Source organism: Acromyrmex echinatior, chromosome 13 (assembly GCF_024713525.1).
Source record: "Acromyrmex echinatior isolate Ae372 chromosome 13, ASM2471352v2, whole genome shotgun sequence".
Taxonomy (NCBI): domain Eukaryota; kingdom Metazoa; phylum Arthropoda; class Insecta; order Hymenoptera; family Formicidae; genus Acromyrmex; species Acromyrmex echinatior.
In genome coordinates, this window is record NC_141864.1 from 4,014,361 (window position 1) to 4,040,751 (window position 26,391).

Genomic DNA, 26,391 nt, shown 5'->3' on the forward strand with positions numbered 1-26,391 from the left:
GATCATCAAAATAATTATATAGATTACTTAAACATGATGAGCAAAAAACATGATGCTGCAAAAAATTTGAGCAATTAACTTGAGCGTTATACATAATTATTTTGATATACGTAGTTTATCAAAATTATTTTCAGGTCTGTATCTATATATATAAATTTTTTAATAGTTCAGCAAAATCGTTATTTTGATGTTTTCTATAAAATGTATTTATTCGATTCGGACGTTCTGTTGCAAAATGCCTTTATAAAGTAAACGTCATTTACAGAAAATCCAAAAATTATCGACTACCATCCTAATCACAATTTTTTAGCTAATTTGGATATGAATATTTTAAATAATTAAATTGCTAATAATTTAAATTATTATTGATCGAAAAGCTATATGAAAAAAAAAAATAGTTTTGCTGGAGTATCGAAAAATTTAACCAAATACAGATCTAAAAATAATTTTGTTAAAATCCATTAAAATCATTATGTAGGAAGCTAAAAAGCTAGTTTCTCGTGTCAAAACTTTTTACATTGCTCATTATTTCAACATAATTATTTTGATGGCCAGATAAAATTCTATTCAGACCTGTATCTAACTAAATTTTTAAATACTTCAATAAAGTCTTTCTTTCCGTATATCCATATTGACATTTTCATCAAGAACAGATTAATTCAAATCGACAAAAGAATCTTTACTAACAAAGAGCCTCAGTAATTTAAAAAAATCACAAAAAGTATGTCAGCGATTCTATTACAATGCGGTCGCGGGATGTAATTATAATATAAGGTAACCAACGTTTTAAAGCGCAGTTGTACACTTTGCATCTCAAAAAGAGAAATACGACGTTATTTTCAAATATTCGCATCAAATACAGATCTCGTCGAATGCACTTTAAAAATATGTCTAGCGAGTGGACGAAGGCACACATGCATTGCGGTCGGTTATTTGGATTTCGACGCGATGGAGGGTGGTAGAGTGTAGAGAAAGGGTTAGGGGAGGGGTTACGGGTCGAATGGAAAAATTCGTTCGATATTATTTCAAAGTTCTTTGAAACACGGAGTAGGTATGCCAGACTCGCTCGGTTCTCACGCACGTGCGGCGTAGGGTAACAGTCAAACACTTGGCACCAGCCGGTGCCGGGTATGTGACATGAATATTTGTTTCTAATAAGATATGCTGCTTTGCCAGCGCCATTTGACGCACCTCTCGCCGTGCTTACGTTACAACTATCGCTCGCGAGACGACGCGATCAGTTCCGCAATCGATTTTTCTATCAGACAGATAAAACGGACGTAATTGAATATCGAAGTTATGTTTGGACGACTTTAATTTGCCATTTAGACAGCACAAAGCCGTGACGTCGCAAATAAATTCGCTGCGCTGCGCAAATTTACAATCCGAATTACATCCCTTGTGCACTGGCCAATATGTTGACGTTTTTGTAGTCAGATAACGTGGGGAACGATTTTCACAAAAAGTCAAACCTAAATTCGATATAAAACTCTAAAAAAAGACTGACTCTTAAAAGTTTAAAAGATATAAAAATGTGTGATGTTAACTCCTAAAATCGATAAAAATATAAACTTTCATAACATGGAAGATAAAAAGTGTCCTAAAAAAATATGACGTAAAGACATCAAAAGAAAAAGTAAATAAACAAAAGAATGTATAACAGAAAATCAAAATAAAAGTAATAAAAAGTCTGAATTGTGTCCAATTTAATTTTAACTTCGGTTCAACTAACTTCATATTGTTTTCTATATTTATAAGAATTAGAAAAGGATGAAGAATAAGTTGAAACTGACAAAGTTAATCTACACTGATAGAAATGAATTAGAGAGAGACTTATGAAAAGATGAAGATGCCTTACAAAATGCCAAAGGTGCTAAAAAATGTCATTTCAATATATTACTTTAGTTACAACTGTTATCATTATTTAGAAACTGGATTTGTATTAAGCAATCATATTACAGTCAGCTTAATATCATTGTCTGCATCGATTCTCATTTAATACGTTTCTTATTGCAACAATTTCAATTTCTCATTACGTTCAATAAACATTTGGAACAGTTGTAAGATGAAGCAATTCTGAGAGTAAACTATATCAATTTTAACGCGTTTACGTTACATCAATTAGGAAATGGGATCCAGTTTTCATATCGGATTTCGATTACGTAGTCATAGTAGTAAAGTTCATCTTGCAAAATTAATTGCGCCAATTCAAACTCCTTTCGCTCATTCTTTCCATCGTGTGAACTTAATTTCGATATGGTCGTTATTTTTTTTAACAATGCGTTTTCTAATATGCAACTTTTAAAACTCTATGCATTTCTCTTTGAATTTTTAGTATAATTTAACGTTATATTAAATTTTATAAGGGAATTTATAATATATGAACAATGATATGTATGAGGAATATCGAAAACTTACTCTTAAAGTAGCATATCGAATAATAATGTTATTTCGTGTGCATCGATTCTTCGAGGATCATAAGATGATTATCCTGTAAACCTGGAAATTCGCGAAATTCTACGCACATAGTTTCCCTTATAGCGTACACTCTGTGGAATTTCCCTTCGAGGCATCGACCGGAAATGCTAACAATTGGCCTGCTAGCAACAACGGGAACTAATAATCCCGATCGAATCGACTGACACCCGGAATGTTTAATTAAGATTTGTGAATAAACCGATACATATTGCAAGAATTTCTATCTGCAATGGATAAAGCATCGAATCGCATTCACTCATTTAAGTTTCGTTTCAATATATCATACAGTTTAAAAGATTTTAATACTTTAAAATATTATATATATATATATATATATATATATAATAAATATAAATTACAATTACGTATAAATATATAAAAAAATAAATAACAAAGCACAAAAAAATAATTTTATTTTAAATTTCGAGGAACTAGCTTCTTAAAAATTTTATCCAAATTTAGAGTTTATTTATTTATTTTTGTTAAAACTATTGTCAACGTTATCTCTGACAGCAACGACTATAAGATGTATCGACAAGTCTCGACATGCTATGTAACCCGGCTTGTAAATTCGCGCAGCATTTATCTGCGACATTGTGGCTTTGCGACATCGTCGAACCTCCTTCACCTCGGATTAGCCAGACACTCTGCTCAGGTGGCGAAAGGAGAGATCACGATCCTTTTATGGGGACGCTTCGCGTCGCATTAACGACGAGATGGATCACGTCTCTCCACGCTCGTAAAGTAATGCGCGCCGGACTTTGTTTAGATCCTTCTCCGTAAAAGTGCACGTAAGCCGTTCCGTATCTCTGCCTCTCTATTTTTCACCTTACCTCTCTCTTTCTCCTCATTCCAGCTCCGGGTAACCCTTCTCAAGCGGTTTTCCACGTCTCTCATTCTGCTTTTTTTCATTTTATTTATACGTCTCCCTTTATGGGGAAACACTCCTCACGCGTCCGACTATCGTCGTTCGGCACGGTCGTCACGGTCGACGGCAGCAAATTGCATCCAGACCCTTTTCCTTTTTTTTCAGTATTACGCATGCGATGGCTTCGACGGCCCTCAAGCGACACGTCCGCGAATCCTCGTCTCATTTTCCCGATTTGATTAACTCGCGCAAATTGACGCGAACCCACAAATATAATGAAAAAACGTTGAATAGCAATTTTTACGACGACATATGAAAGGTTAAATTTTGTAGAATATTTTGCAAAGTTAAACATGAAGTAAATGTTTTCCGATAATTAATAATTGCATGTCACGTTAAATTAATTTTTATCAGTGTTTTTATAAATTTTAATTTAGCTTCCTAAAATAATAAAAATTTTACGAAGTATAGTTTATTGGAAAATTTAATTAATTAGTTTATTTTTTAACATCGTAGTGATAACCAAGGAAATGTTCTATTTAAAAAAATAGTATGATTGAAAGAAAAGTGACTATAATTAATACATATGTATAATATATTAAAAGTGTAAAGAGATTTTCTCTGACTAAATATACATTTATTTTATGATTATCGCAGAATAAAAATGAAAGAGATATTCCATGACATAAATGTCTATAATTCGTCGTTCACAATTATTGAGGAAATTACTGAGGCATAAAATAAGTATACGTCTTTCCAATATTTCATATAAAAATATACAATATATTATTTAAAAAATGAATACTAATAATAATATTAAAATAGATAAAAATTATTGAAGATTTGAATTCAAACGCTTCGAAATCAATACTAACTTATTCTATCTTATAGATATATAGCTGATTTTTATGTTTTCCGTATTCCGTAGCTTGAATGATTTGAATTATTGTTTGTAACAACTGCTCTCATATTTCTTATATATAATCATTATATTTTTCTTATCGATGAATCAATATGTACCGCTACTTTCTTTTTCTTATCGCAGTTTTTTCAATCCGACGAGAGAAAATGTAGAGAAGAATGATAATTATTAAGCAGCCAACTCGAATGGAAAAGTATCATCCCTTTCCTTTCTTATTAGATGGCATTAAACAACCTGTCGCGCTTCCATAAAAACAAAATGTCAACGTCCCATTTATTTGTTACATTTATTTGTGCTTTTATATCTTTCATTGTTCTGCCTGCTTTATATCGCTCTTTGTTATCGGATCAATGCGTGCGACGAATCTCTTCCTCTTCTCTCGATCTCGTTTCGTCCACCTGGGATACGACAAGAGCACAAGTCAATCTGGTTGGTAATTACCGAGAGAGTATCTCTCAATTCGAGCCAATGTTCCCTCTCGGTTTACTCTCATTCCAATGCGTAAATAAATAACAAAACCTTATTTTCTGTTTAAATCGAGGAGATTCTAGCTTATTAGAATTTTTATTCTAAATTCAAAGTTATGAAATCATATCAAAAATTGGAAAATAAGAATGAATAATTAATATTTTGTTATTTTTATAAGCCTCATTTTTTTTAAATTCATAAGCCGTAAGTTTTTTTAAATTAAAAAAATAAGATGTGCATCGCTATATATTAATATGCATGACAGCCATTCTTCTTCATTTTCGAGAAATAAGAGCTGATGTTCGCGCGGAAAATCTTTAATCTTTTGTTAAAAGCATATTTATTAAATTAAAAAATAAAATTTAAATTTGTAAAGATGCATTTAGCGATGACTCATTTTGACCGATTTTGTTATCGATTTTTATTATCGATGAAAAAACGTTTAAAGACGAATAAAATTATTACTGTATACATAAATTATTACTACTGTATAAAAGTATTACTGATGTATAATTATTGTATATTAATATTGTACATGGAGAGAATTTTCTTTTAAAATTTATTCTGAAAATATGATAGTTGTGGTACGATACAATATTTTAAAGATATTTACCATACATTTCCATAAAATTAATCCAACTTATTTTATATTTTATTGTAATTTTATTAATGAATGAGAGAGATTTACATTAAAATTCTTCGAAATACAATGTTGTCCCACGACTATCACATTTTTATGATAAATTCTAAGGAAAAATTCTCTCCATGTATAAATTGGTATAAAAAAATAGCTAGAAATGCTTTGTTTATTTCAAATGCTAGACCGCATTTCGACACTCAATTCATCTACAATTCTCTATCGCAGATTCTCTTCTTACTCTTAAAATTTGATTAACTCCGACGAGCACTTTGAGATGCTAACAATTATTGCCAAGAGAATATTTCGTCCGTCAACGAAGGCAATCTTTCATATTTTCATTCCGTTGTTGTCAACTAAAGTTATTTTTTTAATTTCATAGCTTCCTGTGAATACATATACAATATACATTTTTTATATCTTTATCTCTCTCTCTCTCTCTCTCTCATCTTTTATTTTTAATCAAATTAATATTAACATAAGGCGGTTATAAATATAATATCGCAAATATAAAATTTATTCCTGAGATCTATCTATTAAATTGTCTCACAATTCAAAATTGATTTCTTTTTTAAATTTACGGTAGAAACGTGACTAAATATAAACTTAAGAATTTTAGAAGAAGAAGAACGCGTGACGAAATAAATCCATTTCTATGCGTTGACGCGGATAATAATCGACTGTCGATTAGCTGTCACGATTGACACGATAAATTGCATCTCGACCTTCTTTTCTTTTCGATTGCTGACCGCTTGTGATATGTCCACTTCTCTATTGGATGTGACTTCTCATATCTGCACATAGCATTTTAATTAATAAAATCGATTGTAATGAATAATCCAGCTGTCGATAACGACGTCTAACATTTAAAATAGAATCCAAGAAAAGCATTCAAAAATTATAAATGATTTATACATAGAAATATTTGTATATGTATACAGAGAGACTCGAAATTCGAGATTAATAAAAATGTTATTATAAAAATGTTACATATAAATGAAAGTTCGCAAAAATAATAAAAATGCATACCATTTTTTTCTGTATAAAATGATTTTGTAAGTATAAGGATTTAAATAGGGATGCATCGGATCATTGATACTGGATACTTTTCCGATATTCGGTGCATCCCTAATTTAAGTACAACTAATCCTAAATGTTTATTAAAAATGATCTATTTGTGTATCGTATAATGGCATCTATCAGATGTCGAAGAGATACTTATAAAAAACTATTTTATTTAAAAAGAAATAACATAAACTTTTATTACTTAATTTTTCATGCTACTCTTCTAATTTGATTTCTTTCGAATTTCAAGATACCTTATATATTAATTTAATATACTAGTAGAGTAAAAGCTTTATAATTTTTTAATATTTGAAGATACCATTTTAAGATCTCGTTCCTCACTGACAAAATGACGTAAATTCGACCGTGTGTGAGTTCAACGTTTTTCTTGCTAGTAAAAGTGAACCAGTGCTAGGTGATAAGACGATTTCGTTTGTGTGCAGAGGAAAGTAATCCTGAGTTATGCGATACCTTGCCATCCTCGAAATACTTCTTGAGAACGACCTATTTCGATACAGTTAGAAAAATGATACACCGATTATGGAAACCATTTTGTAACCAGTGAATAAAATTTAATTAATAATAAATTTAAAAAACTTTTAATTTATAAATTATTATATATTTTTAACGTAACATTATTAAATCTCAAAATTGTTTCAAAATAACATTGTTTTAATATCCGTTTATAAATTTGATCTAAATTAAAAATTCATTTTATTGTGTATTAAGACAATTGAGATTTTTATCTGCTGCATAGGCAGCATACAAATTATGGAACGCTTCACAATTTAAATGATGCATTTGTGATGCAAAAAATGTTAGAAGATTATCGTACGTAGATTTAGAAAAGTATAATGACATATATTTTTGAATTAATAATTAAACTTTATTAATAAGGAAATTATTTTATCAACAAACAGTTATTTCTATCTCTGCCTCTCTTCATATAAAAAATATCAATAATTACATACGATGTTGTGTACTCAATATATATAAAGTTCTTGATAAAGATGCATAAAGATATATTTTTACATAAAAAGATCTTTGAATTCGCCAGAGTTAATACTTCAAGATCTTGTCAATTTCAAAAGAATTTTATTCATTTTAAGAGTAAAATAAAGTTCCTGATGGCTGCGTATCAAGAGAATCACCGGTAATAACGACGACGAAGAAGAGAAACAGCGTTAAGGGAGAAAATAAAAAAGGAATAGGAAAAGAAGAAGATATGCAGCGTCGTCATTATTATGAATGAGATTTACACTGGCTGACAGACGGTCGAATATTTCAGTAGGTAAACCAATATATCCTCGCTTGTGCGCACGCCCCCCCGCACATGCAAATAGAGTAGGTTGGCCAGTACGTGGCAAATATTTGTTTAGACTTTTCGTTGACGTGCCAGCTCAGGATTGCAGCGATGGTAAAGACGGAACTCCCTAACGCCCACCCGAAATTCGCGCCAGTTTTAATATCAATCTTGTATTTACATAACATTTATTATAATACGTGCAGAGATACATGCAAACGGCGCAGCAACAAGGATGTATCTTTCAACTGAGAACAAATCAGTTTTAAACCGAACTGTCGTTATCCAAGATGTCGCTATCCAGAAATGAAGTAGTATTAAAGTAAAATATAATAACGGAAATATAATGGAGTTTAAAATGGAATTAATATGAATTAATTTCAATACAGTGCTTTACTGCAATCAAAACTTTATATTTACACGTTTAAATCGTATATCTAAAATAGAGACAGAAATTTTCATCTTTAATGAAAGATTATTTAAACACTAAAACAATCTGTTAAATTATAAATTTACAATTAGTTAATAATCCGTTTCCATTAATTTATAAAATGTATTTACGTATCACAATTGTTCACAAATGTCACAATTGTTTTCAACATTGACTGCTAGAGATACGATATGCTATTAAATACTACTAAATACGTTACTAAAATTTCTACGGGGCAACAGTAGATATTTAACTGTGCTATAAACACAGTTTTACTAAACTTTCATTATTTGACCCAATATTTTGAAGTGTAATTATTTAATGTTCGATTTTCAGGTAGTCCAATGATAAATAATTGGTCCTATTCATAGCAACATAATTTAATAATCATAAACAATAAAGTAATAATAAATTCTCATTCTAGTCTTGCAAGAGAGAGATGAATATACACATTTTTTTTCAAAGGTAATATCCTGAATATAAAAGGTTTTTGAAAATATATACACTGTATAATTTGTTTTTCGGCATAAAAGTATAATTGAATTAATTAGTTTATGGGTTTTATTGATGGCGTACTTACCTTAAATATATTATAATTTTAACCATCAAAATAATAATGTAAGTCGCTCAAGCATAATAAATAATGTTGCCAAAAGTTCACTTTCTAATCAGGGCGTTTTACATAATTATTTTGATGGCTTAATTAAAATTATTTTTAGATCTGCTTCTAGTTAAATTTTTAGATAAACTTTTATAAAGAAACATTAAAATAGTTATAAATATAATAAAACAAATAGTTATACATAAAACTGTCTTATACTTTATTACTGAATTGGCAAGCATTTCTTATGGCCGTAATTGTCATACCCATTTGTTCCACACAATATGCTATGGATTAACTATTGGTCTATTCATAACTTCACCATGTGGTCCATTCATGTAAAGCATCAATTATCATGTAATCTATAATACTGTGCCCAAATATAAATAGTTGCGGAAAGTAAAATATCTCATTTTAAAGCGTACAACTTCAACTTTAATGGATTATTGAAGTTAATAATAATATCATATATTTCCATTAAATAATTTCAGTAATCTTTGTAATATCGGGAAAAATAAGACCAAAATGCACAAAAAATGTATCTTGAGAAATTGCAGCGTCTTCGCTCTGAGTATAATTAACATGACGGCTGTTTCCTTACTAATTTATAATTTCTCTACTACAAATGGCGCGATATTACGTATAATAACAAAAATATTTAAAAATACAACAAATGAAAGAATGTAAAGGCAATGAGAGCGTCAATACAACGCGCAAATTGATGCGTAATTATAACAAGAATTTCAACTAATTCACATAATATATTGTATTACTATGTCGATACAAATGATTTTCCTTGTTTACGTTTCGGTTTGTTTCAAACCATGTTCAGCAAGTGAACAATTTCGTCGATGTCTTGTAATAAATATAAATTGCAATATTGGTTAAGTCATTCTCGTCGGTGTTTTAACAAATAGTCCGCAATGTTAGAAAAATAAAACCTTAAAATAATACTTATATTAGTTTCTATTAAAAATTTACTAAATCTAAACATTGCGGACTATTTGTCAAAACATCGACGAGGATGACTTTATAACCAACATTGCGAACTATATTTGTTAAGAAAACATCGACGAAATTGTTCACAATTTGTTGAAGATGATTTGATGCAAACCAAAATGTACATGGAAAATTTTTCGAGAGAGAGAGAGAGAGAGAGAGAGAGAGAGAGAGAGAGAGAGAGAGAGATAGTAGTAATACAATATATTAGATACGTGAATTAGTTGAAATTCTTGTTATAATTGCACATCAATTTCTGCGCTGTATTGATGCTCTCATTGCTTTTATATTCTTTCATTTGTATTTTTATTTCGAGAGCCTTATATATACACACATATATATATATATATGTATATGTATATATGTGTGTGTGTGTGTGTGTGTGTGTGTGTGTGTGTGTGTGTGTATACATGTATATATATATTCTTTTAAAGTTTTTAAAAATATTTAACTGGTTCATCCGTTGCACCGGTCCATCGATCGCATACTTACCCTAGATTTGCATATTTAATTAAATTTTTAGATATTTCAGTAAAATCATTTCTTTTGGGTAACTCTTATCAATAATGTCTCGCATTATATTTCATGTACATTATGTCATATTCATGATAAAAAAAACTTAGATAAATGAATAAATGAATGAAGTAAAAATGTTTTCATATCATAAAAGCAAATTTCCTTTTCGAATAAAAATAGTAAGTACATGTCAAACGCATAATTACTTAAACAATATTCTGTTTCGATAACAATCTTAATACTATTTATGTTAAGAAAGAGAGTTCTTTTTTTTTATATTGTTTCTATAGTAGATTTTATTTGCGATTTCTTTGCAATAGTATGAAACTCGTGTAGATGGTTTTATTTCTCTTGCTTACTCGTTATCTTGTGATACATCAAGTTGCCACTCTTTTTATTTCGTAGCAATCATGCGGAGAGAACGAACAATTACTGAAGTCATGGCGGGGAGAAGAGTCATTTCATGCTCAGCAATTTCCATGTGTCGCGTTCCTTTATCGCGCTGAAGATGATCGATACAAGCATGTACATGCTTGTTAAATTTTGGCTGATGTATGCTCGAAATATTGTCAATATTGCTTAGTTTGTGAGCATTATTATAAATTATAATCAATTATGCTTGAAGCGGTAAGAAATTAAAAAAATAAGAATACTTTTGTGCAGATGGATAGTAGAGATATAATTTTTCAAGCATTAATATTGTTATAGAACAAATTATACAATTATTTGAGAATAGGATTAAAATATGCGATTACTGTACAGTTCCAATCATTATCTATTATAATTATCAATGTCTAAATAAGTTTCGTTGTACAAATTTTGCAGTTTTAATTTATATATACGAATAATTAAACTGATAGTCTATAATATTCTCACTACAATTACGTTAGTTGTACTGAATCAATCATGACATCATTGCAATTAAATATTATTGTTCATATTAACCAACATATAACAAACAAAAAGTGCTAATACCAGAATTTTTCGCAATAAGTATTTTCTCAACAATACATTTAGCTATTTTACAAAATTTTACAAAATTTTAATACAAAATTTAAGAGGAAGAAATACTTAATAAATAATATATTCGAGTTAAATAAAATTGTTTGCTTCCAATTGAATCATTTGCAAACAAATGATCAAATACGGGGCGAAGACATACTTTCTTTCCTCTCTTTCCGTATTGAGAAATAATCGGACATTATCGATTGACACGACAGAATCAGAATATTCGAGAGACAAATGTACAGTTGAAATTGAGAGTCCAGTGAACAAAATGAGAATGACAAGCGCAAAGCCAAAGAAGAGGATTCGCTAGAGGACTGAAAGAAAATGATCGAAGAGAGCTCATTGATGCCGCAGCACAATGGACGGAGTTCACTTTCTTCGATGAGCCTCGTTAATCAGTATCGCGTACCGATTTCACGAAAGACAGAGGAGAGAATCACATTCTTTTATATGTATTATCTATCAACACATTCAGACTAATTGCCATAGTTACTAATATGAAATAACAAATATTTTAAGATTGATTAATCTCCGGTTAATTTTACAAAATTCTGAAAATTCTATCAAAATCTTCTTTTTGTTAAATTTTTTAATAAGCAAGGAGGAAATTTTTTAACCAGAAAAAATTTAATTTTATGTTCATGAATATTTAAAAATTATATATATATAATTATAATAATAGAAAAACGAGAAAAATACGAATTGCATTTTATCTCGATGTATATTTAATTGTATTAACTGTCACTTTATTTAAAGTTAAAAGATATTTATTACTAACGGTTTTGCGAAAGCCATTTGTCGCAGCTTTTTCATTATCCACTTTCACGAGCAGTCACTTTGCTACAATCAATATTCAGCGACGTACTTTTATACCTATACATGGATTTTTTGAGATAGGATCGATGCGAGCATTACCAGAGCATAAACGCGTTTCAAAATTGATCGACAGAACCGCGAGCGAGTGAAGGCCGGAAAAAGATTGATGATTTCGTAGCGAAGGTAAAAAAAAAAGGAGCCGTAAGGTGTAGCCCACTTTTGTCCCGAGCCTAGAAAAATTTTCAAGTTGTATCATTAATTATATCGCGATACAGTTGATTTACACGGGGCGACAGGGTAGAATGGCCGATTGTTGCGCGATGTCGATGTCGGCTTATAGTAATGATTCACTGTTCGTTTTGTGAGCGAAACGCGGCGCGAGAAATTATTTAAAAATCACCTCATTCGTGCCGCGCTCTTATTTAAGTCGTGTACACTCCGGAGAGACTTGTCTGGACGCCGGTCCCAGGTGGATTGTAGTATTCTCCTGTCAGGCCACGGCCTATTAATTTTGTCGCGCTAATCTCCAATCTGCGTTTCCTTACTTTACAAAGTATTACGAGGGATCCGTGACTCCAGCCGCGACAAGCAATACTCGTTATAATAAATCGTTTTGCGTCTTAATCCCCGGTTGCGAGAGATTTCATAAACGCAACTTGCGCTCCATCGGATCTCGAGACGCACCGAATTTTGATAAACGTTTAGTTTAGCATCTTTTCCTTTCGATCCGCAATCAGAACGTACAAGATTCCTGAATGAGATTTCAGAGAACTGTCTGTTAGCAAAGAATTTAAACTCTTCGATGCCACTCTGAGCATATCTGATTTTCTTTTTCCAATGCTTTTCCAATGCTTTTTCCATTGCTTACAACTTCTTTATTTAATAAAGATAAATATATTTTTATTTAGTACACACTGAGAGAAATGACTTTGTTAGAGGAACAAAATAATAAATCAAGGGACAATAAATGATTTGATAAGAAAATGTTTTATCAGTTACTATTGCAAATCATTCCTCATTATTTGTCAATGTAACAAATAATCAAAATAAACAGTATCGCTTGCAAATAAAGTCTATTCAAAAGACAGATTAGGTTAGATTCTATATAGTTTACTTCTATTAATGATTGGTTGATATAGTAGACTAGCAGCAATCACAAAATCTATTTGTTGTCACATACAAATCATTGGTTAAAGTGATCGTCAATTATCTGTTATTTTAGTATGGGTTTACATTTAATTTTCTCTCCACAAACGTTCCAAATTTCAATCACATTTGTTAAAGGTATTATTGGGTGTTAAATTAACAAAATTCTTTCTTTCTCAGTATATTTTCTTTAATGTCTAGTGTTTTGATTTAAAAAAAATATTAATCATTTAAATAATTGAAATAATATTTTTAAAAAATTATTAGTATATTTATTTTTTTATGAAAGTTATGAACAATTGAATATGCCATATCTAAGTGTGTTATTCTCGTAGAGGCAACGAAGGATTAAACGGCGTTTAGTAATGGTTATAACTTTCTCGGCTCATATAATAAGCGATTATAAATTTAAAAAATGTAATCAAGTATAAGACACAATCACGAAAAATATAAAGTGTTTTATAAAGTAAATACGATTGAAGATTAGCGGAACGTTATTGATAAGAGCTATATCAACGCAGCTATTATTTCCCTTCAGATATGGTCTCGCTTCTCTTATGTCTTTTTATTCTCTTATGTCAATCGTTACTGAAATAACACGAGATATCAGTTGCAAACTTTTTTTACTTTACTACATACCAACGGGCGGAATCAAATCTCGAATGGAAACATGTAATAAAAGCATGTTTTGCAATTGCAGCTGTTGGAAAAAAAAGGAAATGTCACAATTCTCACACTGAGAAAACGTAAAAGAAACACTTTATGCAACGACGTTGTTAAAAATTGCTTTAACATTCATATACGAATATACGGAACCTCTTCTTTAAAAATTTCTCCTTTATCCGTTATCGCTCCCATTAACGAAAGTGTCAGTTACCTCTTACTACATTTATAAAACGAAATATGATATTCTTAAATGCGATGCAAAGTCGTCGACAAAGACAATTGATACATACATTACGAACGTTATATTTTTCAGATAAATGTACAAAATAAATAGCACTTCTAATGCATACAATCCGAATCGCTCTAAGTTAAGACAATTTGTTATAATTTCATATTTCATTTAGAATATATTTCAATCTGAATTAAAAAGATCTACAAATTAATTCTTAGTATACATTATACATGATTAGGTCATTCGTGTATGTAGGAGAGATCGGAGCTAATAGACTCATTTTTCAGTTTCGAATTTTTATGAAATTAAGAGATTTATCGAAAAGATGAATTATAAAGGGATAAAATTTTGAGTAAGTATTGTACTATAAATCAGTCGTCACTAAATGAGTCATACAGTTCCATACTGTGATTAATCTATTATCCCCCATTCGTTCATTTTTTAAAAACATTAACAATATACGATAATAAAGACACATAAACAAAAAAAATCTGTTGAACTTTATATTGAGTAAGAACTACACTTACTATCTAAGTAGAAATCAAATATCTCAGACAATCATACGATTGTAAAACAAAAACTTTAAGAATAAAAATATTTACTTAGGTGTAATTTTTAAAAATTATGGCATAACTTCTATCATAGATGTGTTCGCAACAAGATGTGTTACAGCAGACTTAGAGGTACTCGCTGCTGCGTGTTTTGTTTTTAATGTAGCCTCGATTATTCTACTTACCCCTATATAGTCAACTGACTCCAATTAGCCCTACATTTCTGTTCTTCGAAAAACTGAGAGCATCAAGTAATTAGTTATAACATTTATAGGTTTACAATTTTTTTTAATACATAATCTTCAAAATATTCTCTAATGATGTTAAAGTATATGTAAGAATATCACTCAATAATTTTTGCATTTATTTATTAAAGTGATGAAAATTAATCCTGAGATATACATAAATAATCCTTCATGTGAAGTAAAGTATTACAGAATCATCGTATTGAGAATTAATCATATCTAAAATATGATATACTGGATCAAATTATTATTAAAGATAATACACACTTCTCTCATTCATCATTTTAATTATGTGAGTTTTTAATCATGTGAAGGAAACGGAATCTTATGAACGTGATTTATACGATGAAATATTCATTATAGAGACGTCATATATCTGACGGCTTCGTTGCAATTAAATGAACGTTGAGATAGTTACGAAATTTACAAGATGCAAATACGCTCGCGGAAATCATTGGCAAACGCATTCGCAATTTTATACAGAATATTTCAGGATCTCTGGGACAAATTTTAGAGAATGCTAAATCAGCTTTAAGAAAATCAATTTCATAAGAACCTGTGTCCTTCGATGAAAGGAGTTACTTTCGTCTAGTCACGTAATGTCTGACAATTCACATTCATGACTAATTCACGTTTTTTGTTTTTGCAAAAAGATAACAAAAAACAAAAACTTATGGATTTATAGTTAGTTTCATTGTTAGATGACACTCGCAATACTACCGTGCGATTGATTATATATATCAGAGACCCTTAGAACGAGCTCCTTAAAAATTTAACAAGTTATTTCTTGTTAAAATCTATCATTTCTTAAAATTTTTCAGAAGCTCCGGATAATGTTATTATTTTCATGGAAAATTTTAATATATATATATATAAATTTTATATGTATATATATATATATATATATATAAATTTTCCGTGAAAATAATAACATTATCCGGAGCTTCTGAAAAATTTTAAGAAATGATAGATTTCAACAAGAAATAACTTTTGTTAAATTTTTATATATAATATCGCTGAGAAAAAATCTATTTTCCTGATTTCTTTTTCCAAGAACCAGGCACTGAGAAAAAACGGTTTTTGAATGGTTTTACACTTCTTTATAACTTGCTTTTAAAAAGTTTCCATTTAAAATCTATCGAGATAAGGTTATGATTTTTCAGAGACGCCAACAGAGATGTATTAACAGATAATAATCAAGTATTTTTAAATAGTGTTGTTACATAAATACAGGAAAGATGTATTAATTGTAGTAAATATTATTTCGCGATGACATACATGCTCGTTTATGTCAATTCTAGCGACAGTATATAACAGATTACTTGCGAATGCTGTAACATTTAAATTTATGCTTAATTAGCTTAACTCAATATAAATAATCGTAAGCGGTATAATTTTAGATAAAAGAAAAATATTTTTTCAATTACAGATTCTTTATCAAGACGAAAGAAGAGAACTTTTTCTCTTCCTATTCTTTCTCGAACTCTTTCTCAAATTTTTCTTCCCTTACAACACTAGAAAATTATTTACTTTATATTCTATATGTACAAACTTTGAAAGGTCAAAATCGAACTCGTAATCCAACTCAAATCTGAGTCGGCCATTCTCAAACAGACTATCCCCATTCTCTACTCCTTTATATTCTATATACAGAAGACTTGAAACACCTTGTATATAGAATACAGGAGCTAACACGTGATGGTCCATTTGAGAGCAGCATACTTGAGTTGAGTGAATTTGTTTTTCTAACTTCTAATCCTTTTAAAGCTCGCATATATAGAATATAAAGTAAACAATTTAACAAATATATTTTAATTCTTTAACATCTCAATCTTAATCTCTTGTAAAGTCTTTTAATCGCCTAAGATGCATATTGTTGAGTGAATCTTAAAAATAATAAACCTGCTATTTTACTATCTTCTCATGGCACAGAAAATGAATTTATAAAAAAAGCTTAAGTGGTTTATAATTTCAAAGTTACCGTGGCGCATCGACGATCTTGTTAAAGAAACATCAAGTCGAAATTGATCGAAGAACCTACCAGATGAAATTTGCAGAAGCTTATTCATTTGCAATCCGCGCACTGGACCGGAACTGCGACTTTATTCATAGCGATCTAATTATTTTGTTGGTACGACGGAAGTGTCTTGACGGAAGTGTCGTCGGCGTGCGCGCGGTTCGTCCGGCTAACAGCCGCGATACAATTTATGATTGGTTTCGCGGCGCTCCATGAGATGGAAAAAGAACGAGAATAGAACGAAACAAATTATTTCATTGAATATTCAACAGTTGCCAGAAACAGATCCGTTATTCAGTGGTTACACCGGCCGTGTGCGGGCGCGGTCGCTCGGTCGCCGCCACTCGAAATATGTATTTTCCGAAGGTCCGTTTGGATGTAGGAAAAAATAAATAATATTTGTCGGCGACGCAATTCTCCCGTGCGATTGCGCCGGCCGCGAAATATTTATCGGAAAATATTGGCCGGAAAATGTCTACATACACATGCAATAACACGCGTACATCGGAGGTGTAATTATCGGCGGGTAAACGCGCGATTTATTCGCGCGCGACACGCTTTGAGCACTGAATCGCGAGCCAGCGCGATGCGCGCAAATTGTATTTTTGTCGAGTGATCGGCGTCCACGCGTGTCACTTATCGAGTGTATTATATATTTTGAAATATATCTGCCGATAGGCGCACCTGCTTTTCGAGTACGCGGCAAAGTGCATCAAGAGCCAGCGTGCTGTCCTGCTGCACCGTATCGAATGTCGCAAATGTGTGTAATAGTCTCGGTAACGTATATACCACGCAAAATACGTTTGTTTCAATGTTCAATGATGCTCTCTATCTATCTATTCGCAGAGCTATTTAACGTCGAGTTTAAAATTAGTTTCAGTTTCGGACCTCACTCGCAACAGCGAGCTAAACCCATGATTGTAGTAAAAGGAAAAAACTTTATTACAAACAGATCAATCAATATTTTTGCATCTTAAAATAATTTCAATATTCCCTCTCTGTCGTTCTCGTATTAATAATTATCTATTGAAATTAATTTTACTGAGTAAAATAATTATAAATAAGATATATACTCAAATATATATATATATATATATATATATATATATATATATATATATGTATATACGATAGTTTGAACACGTGAGTAAAACTCAATGATTTTATCCGATCCGATCGCGGAGATCACGGTTTTCCTCGTTGAAGCCCACGAATCGGAGGCAGGGGAAACCACCGAAGTCGGACGCATCAAACGGAACATCTCTCGCGTCGCTTTTTGCTCCTAAACCGTGAAATTTTCGCTTTACAAACTCTCCACGGCAGTTTATTGAATTATTCACTAGATAACGAGCCCGTCCCGGGCTGCCTAAGAGGGAAGACAATTACCAGGAAACAGCTCGAGATAACAACAACAACAACAACCGACATCCCCAACAGTCAGCCGGTGTCGCGGGACTTCGTCGGATACGGCACCGCGACACTGCGCGACGAGAACAGGGTTGCGACGCCCACCCGGCAGCCATTTACCGGAGAACACTCGCGCACCGTTATCTTTATAGTTCGACGGCGGTATCGCGATCGGCCGCGACTGTTAATTAACGCGGCTTCTTCTGCGGGAGATTGGGACTCCCGAGGAGAATCGCGTACGCACCAGTATTCGGCTTTCTTCACATGCGGGCGAGTGTGAGAATGTGCGCGTGAGTGCGTTTCCACATTTGTATGTATCCGTCTATGATATGGCACCACAGCTGGTGCCGGCTGAGATCGGAGAACTTCGGATTGGTATCGACGGCGTCGTCTTCCGGAATGCAAAACTGCGTTATTCACTGCGCGCGAGATGAATCGCGAAACGTATTCCTGCTTGTACATTCGCGCATTTCTCATCGGAGAATTTTCAAAGTGCATCGCTCTATCGCATAATATATTAATGTCGATTTTCAATAACTTAGGAATGTATTTTTTAAAAAATGACAAAAGTATAAAAGATTAGATAAGTTTTTCTATACTGTATTTGAAAGTAATACAAACAGTTTAGCGGCGATTTAGGACCTGAAAATTAAAAAAATAATGTACCGCGTGTTGCATCAACATATTGGTCAGTATGTCGGCTATTTTATAAATGTAACGTCTATCAGAGAAAGTATTACCTTTGTAAAACGTAATCAATCGATCAATTATACAAATGTAATCAATCGATTAATTTTATAAACGTAATATCTGTTAGAAAGGGTATCACATTTATAAAATAACCTGACATATTGACCAATATGTTGATGCAACACGCGGTATGTTTTTAAAGAATAATTAAGGTAACATGAAAAAACTTTTATTTAAACTGTAAAATTGTATTATAAAATATAAATATTAAACTTATTAAATTATTTCATTTATTATATAATCTACATATATAATATTTATTTTTGTACTGAAAGTATAAATGTCCACTTTCAGCTACTTTTCAGAAATTATACGCCTGATATTTTATATAATAAAAATAAACATATTGTAAAAAATTTGTTTCAATTGAAAGCCAGACATTAAAGAACTTAACGGTATCAAGAAAATGTAATTAATATCAATTTAAAAAGTTAAGGTAAATATACCAATTTTATTGGACAAAATGAACGAAAATTTTAAATATCTTAAAAATTATCTTTTAAAAATCTTTGAATACGACTCTAAGTAAATTCGTTTTGTTAAATTTTTATAAACAATGAATTTGAGCCATATATATCACAAAAGCAAATTAAAATTTTATCACTTTGTGCTAATAATTGGATCATGTCCACTAATACATTTACCTTATAAGCAATGGAAAAAGCATTAAAAAAGCATTGAAAATGAAAGTTAGATATACCATATTGAGAAAGCATTTAAGAGTTAACATGATCAGCATAAAAATTCGCGATTCTTTCTCATAGTTTTCAACAAGCTATTTTCAACTGATATACAAACAATCGCAAATATTATCTTTTTCTCTTGGGCTCTTCAAAGTCCAAATACAGTCACGGTATGTATGCGCCTGTCCCCATTCTTATGCAATCTTTTATCTCTCATTGCTGACGCCTTTTTAACCATCTTTTTTTTAACTGCAACGTGCCACTAGCACAGAGTCGCTTCCGACAACAGAAATGACATTGCGCCGGAACTTCGCGCAAAGTCGGCACATGTAATACTTTGAGGTCTGATTAAGCCTTCTGTGCGGTTGGCGCTGAGACTCTGGAGTGATGCTAATTAGTTTCTTTAGAGAAGACGGCCCAGTGTATATCACAAAATTTGCGAGGGACCACGTGCGCTCAACAAAAACAAGGGAGAAGAGGGAGTAGCTAGAGGAGTTAGTTTTGCGCTTCACAGAGAAATATTATTATTTTTTGCCGAGGACTCGCTTAATTCTATCGCACCGGAACCACAGGAGGAACCAAAATCGGCACCAAAATGCCATCCGTGTGGTATGTATTTTCAGAATTGACTGGACACGGAACACGAGACTGCCACCATGCTGGGCCGTTGAAAATTACGAGCGACAGGGAAACGAGAATTGTGCAACTATCGTCGCGGTGAGGCGGAGGCAACGAAACTTGCAGCAGCTCTACAATGAACCTCTACAATTCTCCGTTTATCGCAGCTTTTATGTTTGCGGTCTTTACGAAACTTTACGGTATTCATTGCGCGCGGTTATCGGAAGTGCGTAAATAACGGTGTATATCTGCGTAGTTCATCCGTAACGTTGCCTGAGTTATGGTCAAAGCGATTCACTGGACACCGATGTCCTACGCAACTTGCCGATATAATAAATTGGCAAACTGATACGTGTGAATTTTATTGTAGCACTATTCGTTATATCTACATACTTTGATTTCATAGCCGCATTTGATGTTCAATAACGTCGGTGAAACTATAAAAAATAAGTAAGTGACGACAAACGATAGAGAGACAAAAGCATAAAGTTTAAGAGCGACCATTAAGACATGAACGCGACAATATAATCGACAATATAATCGCTATTCCCCGCAAATATTTCCATCAATGCATTGAAACGCGATATCACGAGAAAGATTTTAACCACACATCTCGAAATGCATTTACATGAAGAAATCTCATTTTTTGTTCGCAAACGTCGTTCGCAGAGCGGTTCGATATCAGAAGGATCCGAATGCGGAAAGCTTCGCATGCGTCATTCTATTGCAGGAACTGCGGCTTCAGAAAGCGGTTGACGTTAGGTGTCCCGGATAATCGTGCTGTTCCGGCTGCAGAAACTGTTGCTGCTGCAACAACCCGACCGTAACACTAGCACGCAGATGTCATCGATGCACTTCGTGTTTCGAGCAAATGGGATTAACGTCACAACGACGACTCTGCATCCGATATTACTATTTGTATTTACAGATTATTATACCTCGACAACTGCCACTTCGACTTTGAACTGTCTTACACATATATCCTTATATTTTACATATAATTAAAATAATCCTTCTATAAAATCTTTTGCTTAAAAATAAGAACTTTATTGTTATAATATTAGTTGTTATAGTATTAGGTTGGAGAAAAAATTTCGTCTATTATTTTAAAAAATTTTTTTGCAAAAGTTTTTCATTTGTTGCGAAATTTTCGTTACAATTATATCATTCGCTAAAGCAAAGTTTCAGCTTTAAGAATCTGTTTTTTAAATTGTGGTGTGATGATTTTTATCGGAATTATGAGCAATCGAAGTCAGAATGCTCCTTTACTTAACTCGCGAATAACTCAGGAATAAAAAATCATAGGAACATTTTTAAAAAATTATTTTGTAGGGAAAGCTTCAAGCTTTCACGATAGGTAGTCGAAACTTTTTGTAAATTTTTTTTTACACGTGAGAGACTTTCCAAGTGAAAAGAAAATTTTTCATCTTTTTCAGCTCGTAGTTTTTTAAAAATGTAAAAATTACCAAACTCACAAAAACTCAAAAAATATCTAAGTAATTTTTCGAAAGTAGAGATTTTAAGTTTTAAAACCCTTTTTTTACATTTAAATTTCGTTTATTTTTGACGAAAATATTGTATATACAATTTTGATTTAAAAAATACAAAAAAATTTTTTCCCCAAAACCCAATATATATACGTTATATTTATTTATAAAATATTGCATGAATATTTCACTATTAAACAACTTGTATAAAAAGTACCATTAAAATCCAGACGTTTTAATTTAATTAACTTTTAATTTAAGAAAAATCGGATTTTTAATTCTAATTGGTATTAGCGTATCCAGACACACAAGTTTTTTACAATCTTGCATAATTCTAAGTTACAATCTTATTCCTCGAATTTTGACCTTTGAAATAAAAAAAATTATTCAATTACGTTAACTTTAAGCAAAGATATATTAATTTAAAATACACTGAACCAACTTGGAACGAATACCAAGATAGAATTAAACTTTTGTTCACAAACATTATATATTATTAATTATGTCGAAAAGTACTTATATGCGATAAATTACCTTAATAAGAAATACGAAACAATAAACACATCAAAGAAAATATAACGATAATATAAAGAACGTATAATTATACTTAATCGATATATATATATATATTGCAGAATCTCCCTTATCTCTTAGAAACACACAATTATAGACGCAACCGATAACAATCAGCCATCGATTGACCAAGAAAAAGTATTTCGCGTAAATCCAATTTAATGCGCGCCGCGAGAAGTAGACTTTTCGAATTTTCCGTTGGCGAATCCTCGAGAAGTGCCTGGACTTCTAAAGCCAGACGAAGACTTAGGGCAAATTAGAAAACGTTATCAACACGGTGGCGCACCGAATGGAAATTCTTCTCGTTAAACAGTTCTCCGAGCTGCGCTACGCCGTGTACGCCCAGTATGTGCGTGTTGAATACCGTCGGAAAGTTTTGTCCGTACGTTATAATTTCTCCAACTCTCGACGTTGTGTTCCCTACCATTCCGTTCTCTTTGTCCTAAAAGTCTTCTTTATCTGTACTCTAGTTCTCGACAACTCTCTCAGTCTGCTTTTTTACTTTTCTTTCCTGTACTTTTTATTCCCCCCTCCGTTATTCAACAAATCATTATTTAGAAATATGGTACTAAATTTTGTTACTTTAGTAACTAGTATAGTTGTCTAACTAGATCGCTGTCTAATATAACACGAGCAAGTGCGAGAGACGTGTAACGTCGTAAAGGATTCCTTATTCCAAGATCGATGCCAACACATTTTTAACCCTCGACTACAGCAATGGGTCGTTTGGACCCGAATCGAAAATTTTATACGGTTGACGTAATCTATATTGACACGATGAGATTCTAAATTACCTATAGGTAAAAAAAACTTTGAACCTTTATCTATCAATCGTAAGACAGAGGTTCACTTGTATTTTACTTAAGATTCCTGAGTAGTCACTACAGCCATATTGAATCGTAATGTCAGAAGCGAGAAATGACACGTTAATTTTTATTACATGCCATTTATAAATAAAGACAATTTGGGTAAAACAAAATGATAAGATTGCTTTAAAACATTTGTAAAAATAGACGAATAGTATGCTTATCCCCTTTGACAATCAATAAATAATCGTAAAAAATGATGAAAGGCACATGTAAGTGAAAATAAGCTATATATATTGAATAAAAGCACTTAATGTGTCTTTTATCATGTTTTTATAGTTATTTATCAACTATTAAGAGGGGTAAGTATAATGTTTTCGTCTATTTTTATAAATGTTTTAAAGTAATCTCATTATTTTATTTTATCTAAATTGTCTTTATTTATAAATGACACGTAATAGAAATTAACGTGTTATTTCTCGCTTTTGACGTCATGATTCAATATGATTGTGATGACTACTCAGGAGTCTTAATAGGATGCTTTAAAATTTAGGCGTAGTTTTCATAGCTATGTGGAAAATCAATCTATCTCTCTTTATATAATACAGTATTTATCCTAGATTTTATCTCAGATCGCTTTATCTATAATTAACGAATAACCATATTTACAACAGACATATCTAGATGTGAACAGTATACATTAATAGCATCAACTCACTGCACGGTACGTGTTCTCATTTTCTTCCCGCTCGATATAGAATACTAAACGTGCGAAAACTCGATCCATCCTATTCTTGGTACCACTCCCGTTTCACCCTTTCGCCGTTTTGTCCATTACGTCTATTCCCTTCGCTTCCTTTAGCTTCCCACGACTTGTCCCTCACACCACCATCTCTCTTTATTCTCGACACCACCCGGTGAGTATCGCAACGTGTTTAGTCGACATGACCCGTGTGACCGAATCCTTTCGACGCAAGTCTGTCAAAGTGAACGTGGAGCGCCGCGGGCTCTTGTGATTAAAGAAAATTACGGGCAGCAGATAATTACAGGAGGTGACTGCATGGACAGAGCTGACTGAAAGAGGGCGCGTGGCAACTCCCGTTCCGCCACGCCTTGCTGTACGGTCGCGAAATTCTGTCACCACCCGTGGCGAGCCGCAGCATCCTGAGCATTTCCCAACGTTGTACCGAAGAAGCAAGGACACTGAACACTGTTCACGATATAGTAGGTGCCGCGTATATGGTGACTACGCGGTATTCACCATATATTCGCTTTTCCGACAGTTACATTTCTCGTACTAAATCGAATTGCGCGACTAAACGGCCGCGATATCGCACCTACGATTGTTGCAATTCGTTGACCAATTAAAATCATTATCGGTAATTTTGGCAAATAACAATTGAAAGCGCAATTGATTCTGAAGAGTTAGAAGGTTTCATTACGCTACAGAGATGCGGTACTCATTCTTATTAAAAATAAAAATGCACGCAATAACATTTCTACCGTCGAATATATCTAATTTTATGTTTAATGTTTTTACTGAGCGAATATTCGATTATTTAATGAAAATTGTATATAAAATTTGTTAAAATGTAGGCACCGTAAATCTTGTTATATTGAAAATTTTCAATCTGTACGAAGGACGGAAACAAATGTAATAAAAATCATGATGATAAAAATGTGTGACAGTCAAATATGGATTATTGTAGAGAGAATATATAGCTGTACCATTTATTTCCATTAATAGTACAGAATCCATATGGACCGCCGTTCGGGATTATGAAGGTTAAAACTGAAAAACAGGATGCTTTGGTATCTGCTCATATCCTGCATAGCGGACGACCACAAATTCTCTTGCTTCTTGGCTAGCCGCAACATCATCCTGTCATTTATGAGAGAAAGGGTGAAAGGGGGATTTCGCTGTTTTTCTCTCGGATAATATAACATATTTAATCTCATACCTTCATATCTTTCTTCGATATTCTTTCACACAGTACAATTTTTTACTTATTCTATACGTGCCTTATGATAACCGTCAATCTTCTACTTATTCTATAAGTGAAAAAGAAGTACGAAAATATTTAAGGTAAAAATAATTAACACTTGAAATAATAAAGCCACATGTGTAAAACAATTTGTTATAAAATGAAAATAAAAGATATTCAATAATCATACAGATCAGAAAACGGTACAATATCTGTTATTTTATGCGTTACATAAATTATTTATTATTGTCACGTATCTGATTTGTCCCCACTCCTCTTTACGATTAACCATTACATTGTTTTGTTTTGGGACTGGAAGTGTCGAAGGAAGGAATTTGATATACGGTGCGCGTATATAGAATAATAACCTTTCAGCGTTCATTTTCTATCAAATTTGCCTGTGCGCTATAGTAAATCGAATTTCACGGCTAAATGGCCCTTTTTGACGCCGAAATAATAACCCAGATTTAACCGCTGCGCTTACGGAGCGCAAAAATAGTTAATACGCTCTCACGAAAAATCTGCGCGCCCTCGTACGATATCGATACTCGGAATTTGCATTGGTAATGCGGCAGGAAGCGGAAGATAATTACCAGTCTTCAATTCGCGCAATTGTGTCGCAAACCTAAAAATACATTTATCAAAGGCAATTACTGCAAAAACAGCTTTAATGCATTTAACTCAGGGCGCCTTTTATTTGTCCTACGTCATTGTTGCATACATAATGATGCAAAATAAATTGCACCTACGACTTAAATTGAAAATATTTTTTTAAGAAAATAAATGATATAAAGCTTTTTAATATCCTTTAAAAAGTAGCGTGTCCTCGCCCACATATATGGAGTCATGCCATTCAAATTTTGCCGAAGAAGGAGGAGAAACTTGCTCCGCACAGTATGGGCATTAAAAAATTGTACAAATTCTGGAGATTCTTATATTGCATCGAGTTCTATGGCGCGGCCGGTCGACATTCTGGGTGTCGGGAAAGTGCATTACATATCCGGATTGAGGAGATTGAAAAATTCCCTTCGATGTTACTTTAAAACGTCGCGCGAGGTGATTTTTCGAAACTTTTCCAATGTAAAAATGTGATAAGCAATAATCGGAGTAAAAG

The 26,391-nt window shown here is 32.3% G+C and overlaps 1 protein-coding gene across 35 annotated transcripts in view; it reads right to left on the bottom strand.

The window, feature by feature from the left end:
- The window catches only part of LOC105146636 (uncharacterized), a 512,872-nt gene that overhangs the window by 245,830 nt on the left and 240,651 nt on the right, over positions 1–26,391 (bottom strand). The window contains exon 6 of one of the 35 annotated variants that reach the window (XM_087412825.1): positions 5,467–6,167. The exons of the other annotated variants lie outside the window; for them this stretch is intronic. The gene's annotated coding sequence lies outside the window, so the exon portion shown is untranslated. Of the gene's footprint in view, positions 1–5,466; positions 6,168–26,391 lie in introns of those variants that run through there. 35 annotated transcript variants of the gene reach the window in all.